Source organism: Pseudopipra pipra, chromosome 5, assembly GCF_036250125.1.
Source record: "Pseudopipra pipra isolate bDixPip1 chromosome 5, bDixPip1.hap1, whole genome shotgun sequence".
Lineage (NCBI taxonomy): Eukaryota > Metazoa > Chordata > Aves > Passeriformes > Pipridae > Pseudopipra > Pseudopipra pipra.
In genome coordinates, this window is record NC_087553.1 from 9,617,040 (window position 1) to 9,637,608 (window position 20,569).

Here is a 20,569-nt window from a genome sequence, read left to right on the forward strand (position 1 = left end):
AGGTGAGGAATCGTGTTGTGACCGCAAAAGGCATTTGAGCATAAACCAATTTTTCACAGTACAATGTGCCACCGCCTCCAACCCCCAAAAGTTTTCATGTGCGGTTTGGGAAAAAAAAAAAAAAAAAAAGCTTTCACACAGCTTCAATTTTCTGTAAAATAAGGTGATTTCCTACAGAAACAAATTTCATACCCTGCCAAGTTTGAGTACCAGGCCCTCAATATTAGTGGCTATTTGATATTTTCTTTGGGTCCCTCTCAACCTTTGGTAAAAGAAGTTCCCAAAAAAAGGAGCTCTGCTAAGGATCTTAAGCCTGGCCTATTATTGCTTTCTTAACAACAGGTCTTTCTGCTTTCAGAGACAGCTGTCTTGTAACTCGTTCTGAGCAAAAGGGGAATGGGATTTGTGTAAAATCCCAGGCATTTGTATAAAAACTCATTTATGTGCAGGATCCAGCTTTGTGAATGTAAACAGTGGCTAAAAACAGCCTTCATCTTTTCTATTCCAGAAACACGGAAAAAAACCCAGCCTGTATAAAGCATATGGGATTCACTCAAACTTGACCATCCAAATGTATTAGAAGTAAAAAAAGTGAAATAATGAAGTAAAAGAAAGTCATATCAGAAAACAATATCAAAACCCCTGCATGGTAGTTCATAGGCTAAATGAAGCAGCAGCACAAAGAATGTGCAGGCACAAGGAGTGTGCCCACACATCAGGCATTTTGAGGACTCACCAGCTAATATTTCCTATCTTTTTCCAGAAGCCATACGGTAAACAGATAGCACTAACAAAGTCAAATATTAATAACCAAGAACTGCACATCTCCAAATCCCCTTCCCCCAACCAGCAAAACCCATAGAAATTTACACTGACCAAAGCAAATAGAAAATAAAAGTCAAAGCACTTACATGGTTGACATTTAGGGATAGAACCAAGTACCCTTTCCATCCTTTTGAATTTCCTAAGTTATAACATTAACAGAAAATAAATACACATTGAAATGGAGTAACCCATGATCGTGACATATAGTCACTGAGAAGTTACAGTAATAAGGTCTTAAAACAGAACATCCCGAGAAGAAATTTTAAACTGTCTCTAGACAGCTCAGATCAATTTAGCATTTTGTCACACTCTTAAGCAATCTGGTTAGCTTTGTCCACCCAGAACAGCTTTCTCAGTGTAATTACTTTCCAGCCATACAGTTCTTTCTTTTGAGGAGCAGCATATTTTCAACTCTTCCAACCCTGTGATTGATTTCTGGCACGATGGAAAGAGAAACAGTTTGCAGAAGCATGAAAACAAATCTACGAAAGTGTTGATGGAGGGGACACGACTGAACCCTTCACCTAAAACCTGAATGATGTTTGGGGGGGTGGGTGGTGTAGAATTAAGGAGGAGGAAAAAAAAAATCTATTTCATATTTTATTGATGTTTCTGATCCCCATCCAGCTTCAAAAGTAGATACTACAGAGTAATACATAGAAAACGTCTCAGCATCAAGAAACCATTTCTTCTAACCTAAGTAGCTGAGCAAATGACACCAAAAATGATTTGTGTGTTTTCTTGGTTGTTGAAAAGTCAGACCCTACAAGGCCTGCTCACAAAATTGTTTGAGACAGCTGTCTCAAATTCTCACATTTTAGTTGTGCAAAAGAGAGAGCAACTACATTGTACATTTTTCACCCTCTACCTTTAGCTCCTTGCTTCTTTTAATTTATGAACAGAAAACTGTACAACTGTACAACAACTTATTTTCCACTGAATTACATATTGAATTTAAATTTTGTAAGACTGAATGAAGCTTAGTTCAGAAACCCCAGGAATTATTATTAATCTAACTAAGATTTTGTTAAGATGGAGTAAACTGGAGTAAACTGCTCTTTACTGACACGAATAAATTATGTTAGTTCATGCAGATGAGAAGCCATTTTAAAAAATAGATGTACCAAGAGAAGATGAACTTTTTTGTCTCAGTGGGAGTATTTTCTTTCCTTCACCTCTTTCCATTCTGTTAATTTCCATTGTCTCATTCCATGAGATGCTTGTTTGAAAGGCAGAAATCTCAGCTTTTTAAGTCAAGAGTAAAGGGTGTAAGCATTTAGACATCAAAGTTAGATATGGTTTTGTAAAAGAGATTTCAATCTCCTTCAGAGGCCATGAATTTGGTGAGAACTTTCTGTTTGCTTCCTCCCTGAAGTGAAGGAGGACTTTCTTTTTTTTTAGATTAACTCTGTAGGTCAACACAATCTTTTGTCTTCTGTGGTAGGTTAGATGCTGCTAATCTTTGTCTATGTGGTCTTATGCAAGTAGATTCATTTTGCCAATCATTAATCATTAGAAAAACATTAGCCTTGTAAATATGCACACATAAAGCCTGGACATGAGAAACCCACACTTGTGCATATGTCACCACTGGTCCTTGCTGCTAAACAATACACACCAGTAAGGAAGTAGAGCCAGACAGTAAAAATGTGTTTGCACCAAGTTAAGCAAGGATTTTTCCCCATTGCCCTTTTTCTACCTTCTTATTCAGTATTATTACTGTTTTCCCCTGGTTCAGCACTGGTTCGTTGGCTTATAATTGATTCCCTAGTTTGGATGGAATTGGTTCTACCTGGATAAATGCATTTCCAACCATGATAACAGCGCTGTAAAACAGTGACAACTTTTTTTTTTTTTTTCACAGGAACCCAAGATGATGTGAATGTGAGTGTTCACCAAGGCAGAAACTGCTTTCAAGGCCAGGGACTCAGAGCAAGGTGAGTGACACTGTGTAAAGCTCTACTGAATAGTACTGATGGCTCACACAAACCACAAGTTTTGATGTGTCAACTGGAGGGCAACTGGTCCTCAGCTGAAGAACAATTTAAGGCCCTAGGAACAGTAGTTTACTGGGTAGCCAGGCCAATAAAGATTAAGCAATTTTTGGCTTAAAAACAACCAGTACAAAGAAATAGGGTCTAAATGGGCACAAATAGTTTTCCCAAGTTAGGAGGAACACACATATCTAACTACTGGTGCATCACTCAAATACTTCTTATCATAGCATCATAGAATCATAAAATCACAGGATCATTTAGGTTGGAAAAGAGCTCTAAGGTTATGGAGTGGAACCATTAACCCAGCAGTGCCAAGACTACTATCAAACCATAAGCCTAAGTGCCACATCTACAAGTCTTTTATGATGTATCATATTCCTTGTTACGTACAAGCATTAAATACACTTTTTGCACCCTTTGGGATTCCTGAAGACACTAAAGTACCAAGCCAGAAAGCTGCAGAGAAGTCTTGGACTTTACTGAAAATTTGGACTAAACTTGAAGAGTCTTTTTTTTTTACTGAACTTCTCTCTATGTTGACCTTTTGTCATGGGTGAGAGTGGAAGTCTTAGATGAAATTTATTTAAAAAGCCCTGCCATTGAATCATGAGGTGCAGAAAGGACTTCCTTGCTTTCTAAATCCCTTCTCAGAGAGGAATCTAGGTGCAACTGAATCCAATCTTAGCCTTGGATTATATCAACAGTTTAAATTTAAGGAATTACAGAGGTGTGACTGAACCACTTTTGTCCCTCAGGTTTTAACAATTGGCAAAATGAGAATATTTATATAAAATGAATAATTTATTATTACAAATGATCAGACAAAAGATGTTAATCAGAATTATTTACTATACAGTGTAAAAGCTAAAAATCTACTAGTAGGGTATTATATAACAAAGTAATATAATTTTGCACTGTAACAAAGTAATTATATTAAAGCAGTTATATCGAAGCTAACAAAGGAAACAATTATTAAGTAGAGATTGATATAACTCACCATACAAGATAGCAGGCAGATCTCTCTCTTTACTTAATCCCTGGAGAGTAACCATGAAGAGGCATCCTTGCTTCACTGGAGAAGCTCCACAATTCAAGGAAGTGTGTGGAAGAGTCTGTCCTATGGAAGTTGGACTGGGCTTTTAGAGTTATAAAGTGATGGACTGGTAGTCACAGATTTACAAGCTCACAGATTGGCTTATCTGTCAAATCCTGCTTCAAAAAGCAGGACATATATTTGAAGTCTGGTGAACCAGGATGGTTTTAGCATAATTTAACACCAAGAGAGCACCCTGGTGCCAGCAGCTGAACTTGCATTATGGCTTGCATGGAATGCATTCTCTGAGGTCTGTTCAGGGTGGGCTATCCTGCCACACCTTTACACTTACAACTTTCTCCTCTCTCTATGTATTTATTTACATTGGAACAGTGCTTGGAAATCCAAATAGTTGGTGAAGACTTCTCTGTGGCCAGAACTACGCGATACCCCACCAAAAACAAAAATCGCTATTTGAGTAATAACACCAATATGAAATGTTAAGTGGTTGTATAGATACAGTCATACAAGTGCAGAAAAAATAAGACTGCATGTTTGCATAATCCTTACCTCTGGTTTTTAAAACAAGGGAAAAATAAGCACTGGTATCTCAGAATTTTCAGCATACACTGAAGATGTAGTCATCTTGACAGACTTCTGCCCTCTCACTGAAACTCCCAGGCTTCACATATTTTAAAAGCTGTTATAAACTAGATTTGCAAAGGTAGGATCTAAATTTGAATTTCTCTAGCATAGGGGACTTGTTTGGCCTAAATTAGGAAATTAAGCCAAATATCAGTCAAAATTTACCACAGATATTATTGAGGTTTATGTAGTGCTTACATTTTTAGCATCAGTTATAAATTGTCTCAATTTCATTGATAAGCTTTTTGGTGTGGGAATCAAGTTTTCTTCTGACAGAGGAATGATGGATGCCACCAGTGATCAACAAATTATGAATAATTATACCTAAACTAGCTGGAGTATTTTCAGTTAACTACACATAGGATATAATAATAGTTTAGGGAGAATGTGTTGAACATGGACATCATTTCAGGGAAGGAATATGTGAAACTGCATCCAGTGTCCAAACAGGTGAATATAAAATGAGACTGAGCAACTGCCTGTTAAATGAGCCATAGAAATTATCCTGACATTATTTATGGGATTAGGTGCTTTTTTAAAAAAATAACAGTATTAAAAAACACACATGCCTGTACATTCTTAAAGGACTAGAGAAATTTGTTGACTGTGGTAAGATGCTGTTGGATCCATTTTTCTGAATACATTTGGCTAATATATTATAACAGATAGTGCTTTGCTTCCCATGACATGATTGAGATCTATAGCTGTACTGATTATATATTATTTCAAAACCAAATAAACGGAGAGAATCCCTATTTCTGGGTGACAGTATTCAGACAGATAAGTAATAATAAGAGGAATGCTTGTGCTCCAGAAATCCATTTATTCAGAAAGATCCCAAAGCACTTACTAGATTATTAAGAGAAATCACTTGCACAACCACTTTAACAGTGGCAATGTAACAATACTACCCAGATGTCTGGGATGAGAAGAGAAGAATGTCTTGGTGATTATTCCACTGCACTCTATAGATCATCAGTAACCTCTATAATCGTTACTGTTGGTAATTGGCCGTAAATATCTTTGTTAGAGCCATAGACAATGTATAAAAGATGAAGTATGAAAAAAGCCTGATCCAAAACTCTTCAGAGTAAATATCCAAGGGAGTTTAACAGGCTTTGACTTGGTCTCTTAGCTTCCTTTATTTCAGTGGGACTACTTGATTGCTGGAAGATGACTGTATTTTTCAGAGCAATGCTGTTTGGATGTGTTATAAAAACCATAGCTCAGAAATGTTTGGATTCAAAATTACAGTGGGAAGGAGAAATCATGAGATCTCAACAACAGACTGAAGTGAGCTGGAATGTCAGAGCCCTGGCTGCAGCAGAGGATGATGCTCTTGAAACGGTGATAACATAGTAAGCAAGGTCAAAGAAGTCAAGAGCAGTGCCTGTATAGGCATGTAGGAGATAGACAGGGAGGTAGTGAAATTCTTTCTTAAGGTAAGCAAATACAGAGGGTCTGCTGGCCATATGCAAAGGCTGCTTCTTACCCACCCCCAGCCAAAGGCTTCATATACTTTGATGCTAGAAGCAGAAACTGCAGTGCCTGGAGTACCCACGTAGTTCGACTACTGAAGACAGGAGTAGAAGCATATATGTAAATTAACCCTGTCACAGTCTGATTGCAATATATTGTTATATTCTACACAATATGGATATAAATATAAGACTCATTGTGAATATATTCCATTATCTTCCCTCCGAATCCCATTTAACTGCTTTACATTAAACCCTAGTTAGTCCTTTTTCTACTACAGCATCAATTCTAACAAATCAGAAATGTTGACAGCACTACCTCAGTTGTACCATCCCAGTGTGAACACTGGCATATATCAAAGGACTGTTAAATTACCAGTGACCCTCTGATGCCACTCTGATTTTAGAAGTCAGCACCTTCTAGAAGCAGTACAATAGTGGCAGAGCAAGATGTGAGCAGGGGCCCAGCTCCTCTTCCCTCACTTGCATGCTTGGGAGCTTAAAGTGAATTACTGCAGTTGATGGCTGCTGTCCCTCAGAGAACACCACCCAGAGACTCACCAACCAGGCTCCTGAACCACTTTTGTTGGAGAACCAGTGTTGGAGAACTTCCTCGTCCACCACACCTCAGCTTACCGATCCATCCTCCCATTCCACAGTCCCTGTGTGGGATGCTCCTCCAGTTGTCCACCCACCTGGTTTCTCAGTCTGTAGGAATGGTTGGCAGCATGTCTGGGTGTTTGGATGTCAGTGAGACAAAGTTAACAGCACTGAAGTACTGAAGAAAATAAGAAAGTTAACTCTCCACAGAGTATGTGACTGAGTAGAAGGGAGTATTGGCACTCTGTGCAAAGGACCACGAGGAGACAATGGGGCAGGAGTCATTCCAGGAAGTATTGGGTGATATATAAATTAGTTTCATCAGAAAGTCCCTTAGAAATCGACTTACCATTGCTACATTACAGAAATGAATTTTGTTTCTTCCAAGTAACTGTAGCAGCTAAACGAGCAGTGCTTGATTTAGTAGTGAATCAGCATTTCCATTTTCTTTCTTCCTCCCCTCTCCAAACTTAACAAGAGTTTTGTGGAAAAGAGTAAGACACTACCAGAAAGCAAAGGCATTCATAGGCTATGCTGAAATGAACACACATTTGAATCAGCTTTATCCATCTTTGCTTTAAATGGGGCCCTGAACTCAGCAGAGGCTGTTAGGTGCTTTTGTAATACAGATTAACAATAATACTAAAGTTCCTCCCATATCTCAGTCCTCCCAAAGAGAGAGACTTAGGCTAAGATACTTTAAAGCTCTTCTTAGGCTGTTGTGAGTTCAGTTTGAAAATACATCCGTTGCCATCTCACGTTAACACTTTTGGCTCTAGAAGTGGGGGTCTTTTGCTTTTACTATAGCTTGTCAGATTATGGAACTGAAAGAACCATTGATCCCTGAAGGATAAAAATCAGTGGAAGGCTCCTTAAAAGAAAAATACAGTATATTCAAACAGCGTTAGAGAAAGTCCTTTCTTTGTAGTTTGAGATGTTGAAGGTCAAGGGAAAAAAAAATAAAAAGAGCCCTACATAAAAGTTAAAAAAAAAAAAAGTTTAAGCAAAGCAGCCATTGCAGAGTTAAAGTAGAAATAAAAATAAAACTTTAAAGCTTTTTCTGGTATCTTTCCTTTGTTTTTACCATGTTAGCTATTTAAAAGAAAAAAAAAAAGATTAAGCCCCCTGTTTTCAAACTGCTGTATTAAGGTGTTGATAGTAAATAGAGTGTCTTATTTATTGTTTAAGACCAAAAATGTCAAGTTCATAAAAGACCAAATACAAACTTTAGGAAAATCATTGTTGAGGAATTCTGGAGGATTTGGGTATCTAATTGAAGAGAAGGCCATAATTTTTAATGGGAATCAGGTCCCCGTATCTCTCTAGAAAAAAGACCAGCTTTGGAAACTTTAGCATTAATCTACACATGTACTTTGTTGGAACTGGAATAACACTTTGCAGTGGGAGTGAAGAAAACCAGAAAATCTGGATGATGCTTTTAACTGGATAGGCTTGTGAATTCCTTCCTTTTTGTGCCTTGTGTTACATCCTAATAAAATACATTAGTGAGGCAAAACTTGGCATTTCCATGTCAGAAGTTTGTAAAAGGATTTGGCTGGTGGAGGCTTTCCATGGCAGTCAGAAGCAGGGAATGGGGCCGTGTCTCTAACAGAGAGTACTGCTCCAAGAAAAGCCAGCTCCAGGCATGCAAGTCACCAGCAGTCATCTCCTGAACGCTGTGGTCCTGTCCTCGTGGAGACTGATAAACCTCCCCCTGGCTCCAACCTGAGCAGGATCAGGCTGGCAGATCCCAGTACAGCTTGTACCCCGCCCCAGGGATCACATGTGGGAGATCCAGTGCAGAGATAAGAAGGGGAAACAACTCAATGAAAACCATAAAACTCAGAAAAGCGAGTTAGGACTCGGTGGGGGGGAGAGGGGAAGGAACCTAGTGAGGTTTTGCAAGAAAAGTCCATTAACTTTCATTCTTATGGTCATGGTTTCAAGCACTGAGTGTGCCTAGAAAACAATTAATTTCTTACTTTATGAAGAGACTTTCACACTACATTTTTTTTTTTAATATTGTACTCTGAGGAGGTTGCAGTCTTCTTTTGAACAATAATAATGGGATCTGGGTTTGGTTTAGAATTTTTTCTCTGGACAAACTATCTGGGTTTTGTTTTAAATACCTGCTACTTTTACCTTAATGAGTTGGGAGTATATTGTCCTTAAAGTGAAGAGCTAAAGCACTTTTTTTGTTTGTTTGTTTTTCACATACTAACCTCTGGCTTTTGGCCATGGCTACGATATGCTCACTTTATGCCTGCCAATTTAAATGAGTTTTGTTTTAATTTTTATACCAGATGAGTTCAAGTTGTGGTCTTCAAAAAGGCGAGGCAGAGAGTTTCCCAGAAACCTAGCATTTCCAAATAGTCTTTTCAAGTGGAATCACTTACTGCAATTTAAATATTTAAGCACTTTTATTTTAAAGTTAATATTGTTTATAGGAAGCAAATGCAAATAAGTGGTAAAAACCTTTTGGTATTAGGTCATTAAAAATCCATTCTTGACTTCCTGCCCACAACTACATCTTTTTTCAGACCTGTCACCCATTTCATTTATGCACTTAGCTTTCTCCTAATGAATGAATTGGCATTTCATATTACCTTATTATCCTATAAAGCAAAATGCATACTCAATAACATTAATGGTAATTTCTCATAAAGGCACATTATCGATCCGGGTGCTACCTGTAAGCATTGAAAATTGCAGCCTGCACACAGAGCTTTTCACATCTGGGCCTGAAGAATTAAAGAAAAATTAAATTTGACAGCAGTAAATTCACAGGCACAATCTAGGCACCAATTTATATGCAAAATGAAATGCTTTATGAAAATTTCCTCTATTTTCTCACGGAGATTTGGGAAAAAGATTTCACTAGATGCTTCTTTCTCTAATATCCCTCTACTTAAATATTATACTGCAGTCACTGCAGACTCCCTTTGATGTATAAATAATCAAGTTAAATTATGTGCAGCAAGGAGACTAGTGCTCTGCCATTCTTATTTTACAAAGTAATATCTACCCTAGAGGGTCAAATTTCCCTGACAAATTCTTAATTACTATGTTGCAACAGAAGCAGAATCTATTTGTGCATAAATCCCGGGCATTCCCATGTGGTAAGTAACTAATATTACCAACCATTTCACTTGGCCTGTTCACTGAACTCCATAATTAGATAATACTTTTGATGATGGTACATTTGAAGTCTTAATCCATTTAATTTTTTATGAGATTTTTTTTATTTTAATAGGGATATGTTAGTGACCGCTGCCTATTTAAAAATCATTAAAATTCTGTCCACAGCAGTAATAAAGATTAAAGATTACTAATATGGCATTCATAACCTTTCTGGTTTTCTAGAAATCTGGGGCTTAAGGTAAATGTTAAAGGTCATTTAATATGTTAGTCAGTAATTATAATCCTGGGTAATAGGTTCCTTTTCTAATTATCCTGGTATAAAAGTCCTATTGTTTGGGTCTATTCTTCTGATTTTCTTATTTGGGTTTTTGGGGGAATGAGTAATCCTGGAATTAAGTTTCTGAACATTGATGAAAGTAGGTAATGCACGATGATTAACTGGATAAAAGCCATATGTTTGAATGCCTCATAATATCTTGCCTTGAAGTTACTTACAAAAGATGCAGCACCCCTTTCCGGGAGAAATAAAGCAGAAAGGTCACTGCAGAGATTAATACCTTTTTTTATTTTAATATCAAACATTGACAAATAAGATAAAGGCTTTGTGAGCAACCTCAGAAGAAAGTGAGAGTGGTTAAACACTAGACGGGAGAGAATCTTAAAAGAATAGTCTGTCGGTCATTTCAGAGACAGGAAAAGGAAACTTCCTTCCTGAGGCTCCAGTTTGGGAAAACCTTCAGGCATGAGTTTCATGGAACGCAGCACATTCTGTGTGCTTTGCTGCAGCTTGGACCTGCACCTAACTGTTGCCCTGAGATGCATCTGGGGTTGCTAAGGCTTGCTGAAGAAAATGCTTTTTCCTCTTTGCTCATGCCAAAAAATTCTGTGTGATTTTGTCTTAGAGACACATTTCTTTCCTGTGATGTGGATGTTCAGCAATGCCTTTTTCCCCTTACCTAGAAGGGTACGTAGACATATATTTGTGATGTTTGTAGATAATGAATTAAAAAAATTTACACACCGGGACCTGAATTCTGCGGTAAGCCATTAAAACATATTTAAGTACAAGGCACTTGATTTTAAATGCAGTTTTAAGCTCCCTTTAAGTAAAGTGTGTCCTAAAACGCTGTGTTAGGTAACGGTGCCCTGCTGAATCAGCTCAGACCTTGCAAAGGGTCAAAAAGGACAAAAGTCCCCCAGCAAAACCTAAATTTCTATCCACACATCTTCCTGCTTAGCTGTGGATCTCACACCACGCACCACAGCTGAGTGCTGCAATGCTCTGACTGCAGAAGGAAAAGTGTAAGGGAAAACCAGAACAACAGTAAGAAAATGTCTTTGGGAGGTGACCTGCTCTTTATAGTGTTTTTCAATTTTAGCACAATACAAATACATAATAGCATTAAAAAAACCTCCAGTGTCACAAACTCTTATTTCAGCAGTAATTATATCTCACTAGCCGGCTTTGGGCAAGTCACTAAGGTCACATTTGAAGAGCATCTGCAGGTCATGATTTTTCCATGGTCACTGAGCAGCTTCTTGAAGTACAGATTTGTGCTGGAGTTGATGTCCTGTACTTTTTAAAATCAAGCTTTTAACGTTATAGCATGGGAGTAGAAAAAAATGTTGTCAAATCCATGAAAAATCTAGTCTTAGTGCATCTCCTTTTTAAAAGGATGACAGTGATAAGGTCTGTTGGGGTGGTCTGAAGTTTAAATGGTCAATTTTTGTAAAGCTTTTCCCTTTTCAACAGAAAGGCACTACTAGTACACCGGTTAATAAACCACTGAAAATCAGAGTTCAAATCTTTTTCAGCAGTCCTTTATTCTTGAAGATTTAGAAATTCACAGCCTCTTGTACTTAGAGTTATTTCAAAGGAGCTAAAAAGCAGACTGATGAATATAATTTAACTCTGATTGGTGAAATTTCAAGAATGCTAAATCAGAATTGTATATAAACCCTTGATTAAGAAATTAATCTCTTATAAGCATTTCCTTCATACTGTAACCCAAGTATATCTGAAGCTTTCTTGTAAAGAAGCAATAGCTGACTTGAGAAAAAGTTCAACTTTCTGATTTTATCAGTAAAACCATGTGAACAGCCTTCTTTCAGAGTTTTCTTTAAATACTAGAGTGAGAGTTTGCTAAAGTTCCAATTCTTTTATACTTTTCTGCCTTTTTTTTTTGACTCTTATCTAGCTGCAGATTTCCACTGAGTCTTTCATACCAAATACTACAAATATTCATTTAAAGCAAAATAAATACAGCAAGAGCAATTTACCCATTCACCAACTTTTTGACAGATAAAATTCATGAGCAATTCTCATGGCTACTTCTGAGCTAGAGTGCCACTCAGATGTCAAATTAACAAATACAGTTGAAATTAGTAATAATCTAGTTATGAATCTTCACAGAAACCTTTGGAGCAGTTTCTACCTAAAGAAACTGTGATTAAATTTTAGCTCTTTAAACTGAGTGTCTGTCCAAGGATAGAGCACTGGAAAAGGAAGAAATGTATATTGTGCATCACCAAATGAGTTTCCAGCCACTGGAATGACAGTCAGATGATGCCTGTCCTCTGGACCTGCATGGCACACCACCAGCAGCATCCACTCTCTGAGCCATCTTGGTGCCAGTCTGGGCTCTCCAGCCCTTCTCAAAAGTTGGAGCAGCTTCAAGACTTCATCTAATCTATATTTGGCTAAGATATTTTGTCATCTCTTGAGTCAAGATGCTCTTGCCATGCTACCTTCCTACATTATATCTCCCATGCTAGTGATCAAATGTAATTGGACCTGCTTTGCCTGTCCCAGACATGTTCTGTGGAGAAAAGACCCTTGTGGATAAGCCTCATCTTGCACAGCCACAGCTCCTTAAGGGCTGATGCAAAATGCCTCATCTTTTATGCAAAGCATAAAAAAGAAAGATTTAACTTATGGGGTATTTATTTTTACTGTCTTGATCTTTAGTATGCATCTTCAGAGAGTTTTCCTAAAATATTTTCCATTATTCTGCAATATGAATGAAAAGGGTAGCTAGAAATTTTATACTATTCAGTCATCTGCTACTTAATACAGCTGTGAAGAAAAGCTATTTTTCATGGGACCGTGGAGGAAAGAACCACATTGAATGACTGAATACAGTGAAAACCTGCAGCACTCTCAGCACCTTCTTCCCATCTTTAGCAAATGGGTATTCATGGTAGTTCTGTCAGCCAAAAAGTCAAACTGGTCAAAGTCTGTGCATGACTATTAGGTGAGACACGAATCATAGAGCTCCATGATGTCTTCTTGCATATTATTCCATTTCTAAGTGCAGCAAACCCAGGTAAAAGTAAATTTCAACATAGAAAAGAGTTAACATCAGATTTCAGCCAGTCACCTCCTTAATAAAAGTACAAGATTACATTTGGAGTCTGAGCCAGCAAATTTTCAAAACAACTTTGTTCATTTGGTAAGAATTAACTTGATAACATCTAAATGTATTTGTTTGTTATATCTAAGTTTAGGACTGTAAGTGAGCAGCTTATGTAAAGGGAGAGCTGAGAAACTCAGAAATGATACAAAGAAACACTAGAAAATTATTTTATATTTCATAGCTTATTTTCCCTCAAACACAGTTTCAAATTCTTGGGGCAGAATAAAAGAGAGAATAACACTGAGAATGTTTTAAGCCATGCATTAAAACCAAAACTTTCTTAATCTTTAATATATTTTATGCATAACTTTTCCACTGTTTATTTTCTTGCAAAATTGTCACAGTTTTTCCCTTATTCCCTTCACTTATGTTATAAGTGTATAACATACTACTACACCTAAAAATATGCCTAGAGAATCCTGAAGTTGATAAGACTATATAGACACAACTTATGACCTGTCTTATAGATCTGAGGGTTAGTTCAACAGCACAGAGCAACATAATTAGAACTATCAAGATATGCTACTTTCTGTCACATATCATTGCTTGAAAAACTTATGCAACAGAAACATATTCCAGTGCCTCATAGCCATGCTGAGAAACAGCAGAAGACATTACCAAAGTGCACATCTTGTGTGAAAAATTCACAGGCACATACACAGGTTGGTCTGTCTTATATCTGAGGTATTGAAATCTAAATTCAGATTTGACTCTTAGTTTTAATAAATAATATCTTAATATAATATCCCTGTTTTAAGTGTTGTATTACTTAAAAGGCAAAAAAATCACAACATTTAATTAAGTGTTCTTTTTTTCCTACTTGAATTCCAAAATAAAGAAAAATATTCTTATTTATTTTTAGTAAGTTGGTCTTTGCTTTTTCTTCTTTTCATTTATAAATCTCCACCTCAAATGACTCCTTACCTCTCAATCATCTTAATAGGCTAAATCCTGAAACTAGTTGCTGCAGCTGCATTTGGAAGGAGGAAAGCAGAGTGATATCTACCAGACACAAAAGTTCCCTGCTAGTGGGTGATAGGCTGGTGTAGAAGAGCAAGGATAGTTCTGGCAAAAATAACTGTGTGAGCTTGCCTGAGAAATGCAAAATTATGTTCCTTAAGTTAGTACTTCACCTCTCCTCTGTTTCATGATCCAAGCTGGGCTGTGAGCACCTTTTCCTTTGTGGTTTTGAGGCAACAACTGAAGGAATATTGCATGGTACTGCATGCAACCCCAGCAGAGAGGTGGGATTAGGGACTTGGCTGGTGACACAAAGTGCTCACAAAAATATATAATTCATGGTCTGAAATAATTTTGTGACTGGATACATCTGTCTTCTGTATGCTTTTAGATAGAACTACAGTCATAATGTGATTTATTCATCACAAACAGGGCTGAATAGAGGTATCTGAGTTGTAACAGAATTCATAGCTTCGAATTAGAAGATTTGGGACTAGTATAGGACACAGTAAACATTCTCAGTAGAACTGCTTATTGCTACTGAAAGGTGTTGGTGTACTGAAAATTGTGTCTTAAATGCTACCAGGTTTTTGTGATTTGTAACAGCTCTGGTAAGAGAGGAACTTAGTGGTAGCTGAGATACAGGTAGGAATCGTGTTAATGCAAGATTGGTTACACGCAGAAGTGCCAGATAAAAGCAGGGAGAGACTCAGAGAGGCATAGGATGGAGTCACTGGAGTAATGTTAATGAAGATTAATAAAAAATATATATATTTAGTAGGCCTTTTGTTTGATAACTATGTAAACTCCCTGCCTGCTATGACTGAATAGTCAAGGGATAGCAGGTAAGTGCTACTTTTGCCTAAATTAGAAAAGGCACAGTTCTGCATTTCCTTTGTTTTCCACCTCTAATGCCATGCAAATAGCAGGAATGCAAATAGTAGGCATCACTGTTGTGTCACTGTAATCACCATGTGTTTCTGTTTTTTGGTATTGTAAGACCAACAGAATTTGGTCTCTTGCTATAAATTCATGTGGGTTATTCCTACAGAGATTGCTCAATTTGTGAATCATGGGGACAACTGAGACTTGATCTTTTTGTTTTCCTTTCTTTGTATCATGGCAGTTAAAAATCACCTTTCAGACACCTCCTCAGTCCCAAGGTTATAAGATGGCGGATACTATAAGATGGCAGAGAAAAGATTATTTAATTCAAATGAAAAAAAAAAGAGAAGAGAAAAAACATTGTTTAGAGGTTAGGATTCTCACCTGGGCAGAATGAACACATAAACTCCATCCAGTTTTTGCTCTTATGGTTGCACACACACTTCACAACAGGCCACAATCTCCAATGGCCCTGCCATAGAATGCAATGCAGTGCTGAAGGAAGCTGTGTTTGGAAGGTCTAGAAGGAACACTGGTTTCACACTGCTGCTATAGCAGTAACAAAACCCATTTGCACCACTGTGGTGGCAGTGTGGACAGACTAAATGCCTATTGATAGGCTTACCTGGAGCTCAGGTATTTAGTAACTGGTCAGGACAGATGATAATGACACTAAAGGTCTTGTCTTCACTCTACTAGTCCCCTGATTCCAGCTTATCCTCCTGAGGACAGAAGTCAGAATTGAAAGGACTGAAACCTTTACTTTTAAAGATGCTTTCTCTGTAGTGTCTGGGCATCTGATTTGGTCATTGTCTGACTGACAATTTTTTGTTTAGAGTTTTCCTGTCTGTAAAATTAAAATGTTGTTACTTGTTGCACTGGGGCATCACAAAAATTATTTCAAGAGTTATAAACCCCTTCTGGAATTGTATAGGGATAAGTATTATTTGTATGCAAGAACCTGAAAAGGGGGATGTTTTGTGTAATCTAGAGCTACTCTATTGTGTTTGTTTTGTTTGTGTACCTGGATCATGGCAGTAAACACAGTTTAGAGAGCAAACATTTGATAGCATATTGTGGTGCATGAAAAAAACACAGGTGTCTAGTTATATGCAGATATGAAAGAATTAATGAAATTTTTAAATAACAGGGTAACCTTTCTGGTCAGACATACTGATATCCATTTATTTAAATTTTATATATATGCATATTGCCACATTCTCTTTCAGCTAACCTTTGTGTGACAGAAACTTCTGCTGATGTCAAAGGACCAGGAGGACATTAGCAGCTGATATTGGTGCCTGTCGGGTGCTGTTGGGTATGTCTCCCCACCACCAGGCTGGCTTCCCTCACTACTGCCAGTGACCTTGCAAACAGCTCCGACAAAGGTCGGAATGGATTCATTGATCAGCCAGGCCAAGCATATGACAGTCTGTGCCTTAATTGAATCCCAAAAGGGGGCAGACTGGGTTTTTATTACAGAGGCCAGACGATAGCACTCATTAAAAGCTCCACAGACTGTGTGGTTTACTAATTAGTTTATTATACAGACACCTTGACGATGGGCAAAGTTGTCATTTTGCCCTTTATCGCACAGGGGATGTTGTTAAAAGTTTAATCAGCTAACACTGACCAACTTAGCTTGGCAGGCTGTGGACAGTCATTACCGAGGTCACCCCTGCTGTAGCAATTCTGACAGGGTCACAGCATGAATCTCCAATAAAAAGCACGTTACATAAGGTAAGAGTGCACCTGAAAGGGAACCAGGAAAAGAGATGTGCTCAGTGGGGAGCAGGAAACAGATGGACTGTTAGGACAAGTGAAGCCTGTTACGGTTTCTCTTTGCTTACATTGTTTAACATATGCTTTTTGGAAATATGGGGAGCTCTGAGCTATTGCTGTGATATGTTCATTAGAACACAAGATAGCCCGAACCAAGTGGTGTGTGAACAGGCATTAGGGATCTCTGCTTTTGTGAAAGCAGGGATGATTTCACCAGTTAAGGAAAGCCTAACACCCAAGTAATGTGCTGGCCCGGAGAGACAGGAGAGCTTGCACTGGGAAAACCGAAGATCAAGACAGTGCAGGTTTCCCTGCAATGCTGCTTTTCTTTCCAACATTCTTCTTTCCTTCAAGAGAAGACTGAGGGGAGACCCCACAGCAGTCTACAGCTTCCTCTCAAGGGGAAGCAGAGGGACAGGCACTGATCTCTTCTCTCTGGTGACCTGTGACAGGACCCAAGGGAATGGCATGAGGCTGTGTCAGGGGAGATTTAGACTGGATATAGGAAAAGACTTTTCACTCAGAAGTTGGTTGAGCACTGCAACAGGTTCCCCAGGGAAGTGGTCACAACCCCAAGACTGACAGAGTTCAAGAGACATTTGGACAACAGTCTCAGGCACATGGTGTGATTCTTGGGGCCAGGAGTTGGACTTTGATGATCCTCGTGGATCCCTTCCAACTCAGGAGATTCTATGATTCTATGATTCTATACTCTGGGTAATTTTGCAATGTACCTTTGTATCTTTATTCCCTTCAGATGTGGGAATATGTTACAGCTCAGAGAAACTTTTCATAAGGTTACCTTTACTTGGTTTTACTGCAGTGACATCTGGAAGTCCCAGGAGTGTTCAGGGCCCATTAATACTCAGTCTTACGAAAATAAATATCCTCTATTAGCTCCGTATCAGAAGACATAGAGTATAATTAGATATGTCAGACTAAGGATGGTGTAAAAAACTGAAGTAAAGTGACAAAGCTCCTTGATCTCCTTTTCAGAGTCCCTTCGACTAAAACATCCTGTAACTTGATTTTTTTTCCTTAGGAAATGAGCTAAAAATAAAAATAGCTTGATCTGCCTGCCAGTCACACCTATGAGTCAACATCAGTCCAATCTTAGATTGGATAGGGGCCTTAGTTCCTTCAAGTCTTCTGGTAGTTGGTATTTTCCACAAATGCTAGTAGAAAAGTACCATGTTTAATGATTTCCTTGAGGAAAAACCAGGGAAAAGCTGTTTGGTGTCAGCTGGTTAGCAAATCAATCAGTCAGCATGCCTAATGTACCAGATCAGCCAAGGCTCATGCTGTCTCTTACTGAACCACAAAAAAATTCTGGTAGGGGACACTGAATGAAAAGAGAATCTGTGATAGACCACATGGAACAAGGAGATATCTGAGGGCAGGTTGGGGAAACATCATCATTTCACGGGGAGGAACTGGGGAAGTGGGTGACGTGGCCAAATAAGTTTAGAACAGACTCTTTGGAGAGGGATGGAAAGAAAGAGAGTTTGTTGAGGTTGGTATTTGCAGAGGATGTGGGACAAAATTCCGGATAAAATGAGACTTTGTTAGATGCTCTACATGGAACAAATAATTTCTTTAGGTGCAGAGCCGTGTGACATGAAAAGAAAATCAGTTTCCAATCCTTGAACAGGATCATGGCAGAAATTAATTAGAAGTGAATTTCCTGAGTCTAAGTTTCAGTTGACAGGGACAGGGGTACACCATCACGTTTCTGACAGGACAAGAGGAAATGGCCTCAAGATGCACCAGGAAAGGTTCAGGTTGGAATCAGAATGAATTTCTTCACGGAAATAGTTGTCAGGCGTTGGAATGGGCTGCCCAGGAAAATGGTGGAGTCACCATTCTTGTAAGTGATCAAGAAGCAACTCGACTTAGTTGCACTTAGTGCTGTGATTTAGTTGACATGGTGGTGTTTGGTCAGAGATTAGATTCTGTGATCTTGGAGGTCTTTTCTGACTTTAATGTTTCTATCATTCTATGTTCTAGAAACTGGAAGTGACTGTGCCTGAAGGCACACATTCCTGGAACCAGAGGTAAAGAAAGATATCCACGATACTGAGTCACAGTTACAGCCTGCAATGGAAAAAATACTGGTCCAGCTGGGAGCATTTAATAAGTGTAGTGACTTTGTTACCCTGTTAGAGCATTAGGGTATTTATTCTTGGCTTCAAGTCATCTAAGACAGAATGAGCTGCACATCGGTGTATTTTGGTATTGCCACAAAGCATCACCTATATTTTTTATCTCAGGTATGGGTTACGGTCTCTGATTTCAAACACCATTTACAGTCAGCAGCTGTAATTTCAGAGTATCAGTTCAGAAAACAGAAAAAAAATATTAGATATACGGGATATATTATCTTCTGGGAATTTGAGGAGTGTATGATATATATTGCATTTGTTTCATTTCTTATTTTGGCTTTTTTATTTGTACATAGACTGCAGCTGAAATTCTGGCTTTGGTGAATCAAATGGAGGATTTGCTTGTTGACTGTAATTGTCCTGATTGTCCTATCCCAGGGCAAGAATTTTGTCAGACCACTTGGTAGCTTTTTCTAGCCCAAAGATCTTGGTTCCTTTGCCAAAAAAGAAGAAGTTCTAATGTAGTGGAGCTCATATACCTGAAAATCTCATGCTGTTCTGAAGCTGGGATATGGAGATGGGCCCAGAAGTCTGGTTTCACCATTATATTCCCAAATAAATGCATATGGCAACACAAGAAGGTAAAGTGCAACCTGGTGTGCCACAATGTATACTATCCATTTTCATCTGAACATTAGCATAAGGTGCAGTGGCAGCAGATTTGTATCTGTCATCATACAGACTAAAGATCAATGAGTGTGTACTTACAATATGTCCGGAGCGCAGCACGCGGTGGGATGTGCAATAAAGGGAATGTGAGAGGGAGCCAACTCTGTGACAAAACACAACAGATGCACCTTTCTTCACGGCAACGTTATCTGAACGCTTAGGGCAAGAATAGAAAAAGAACACTGGACAGACCCTCAGCTTGCTTTCCTCAGCAGAGTTCCCTTACCCTTAATTTTTACGAGCTGAGTTTGGCTGGTGTCTCTGTTCGAAACACAGATCCATTCACATTACTCATGCAGGAGTCTGGCTGGACTACATCGCAACACCGGGGCGAGCAACGGGTCATGTAAAATGGAGGTACCATTGCTAGTTAACATGTCTTGGTAGTCACCCCAGGAGTCTTCTCACAGTGACAGATTGCTCTGTTACAACTGCACAGGCAAACGTTCCATCATTAACTCACTTTAAAAAAAGCTGCCTTAACTGTGGAACTAAAAGACTCCAACTTTTCCTTTTGCTGTAGCTCCCTCAGGCAATGAACGAATTTGCGATGTGTGTCAATGAGACTTTTGAAATCTCACACATTTAAATCGTCCTGACTTCAACAGCATTTTAAATACACTGAAACTAGCAGCATTTCTAAATTCAAACACTTAGCAGTTTCCTTCCCACAAGCTTGCTCCTATGAGCCTCAAAGGCAGTAGAAAATGTTATTATGCGAACAAAGCATCTCTCTGTGACTGAATTAAATATAAATCCATTAAAAAGAGAGAGATAATATAATAATTAATACTTTGTACTACTATATTACCTTTCTATTGCAGTCTAAAGGTATTAATTCAGCCTTAGCCCACTGTTTCTTTTCCTATTTTATAAATAGAAAAATTGAGGCACAAAGGAGAAAAGTGATACAACTGAAGTCACAAGGCAAATCAGTACCAGGGCAGGCATAAAATCCTGGAAATCTTGTTCTCAG

At 38.4% G+C, this 20,569-nt stretch overlaps 1 long non-coding RNA gene across 1 annotated transcript in view; it reads left to right on the forward strand.

Annotated features, from left to right (window-relative positions):
• Positions 1-2,687: 2,687 nt before the first annotated feature.
• LOC135415267 (uncharacterized) overlaps positions 2,688-20,569 on the forward strand; it is a 37,669-nt gene continuing 19,787 nt past the window's right edge. The window contains exon 1 of the long non-coding RNA XR_010431035.1: positions 2,688-2,762. This is a non-coding gene — a long non-coding RNA (uncharacterized LOC135415267). The remainder of the gene's footprint in view (positions 2,763-20,569) is intronic.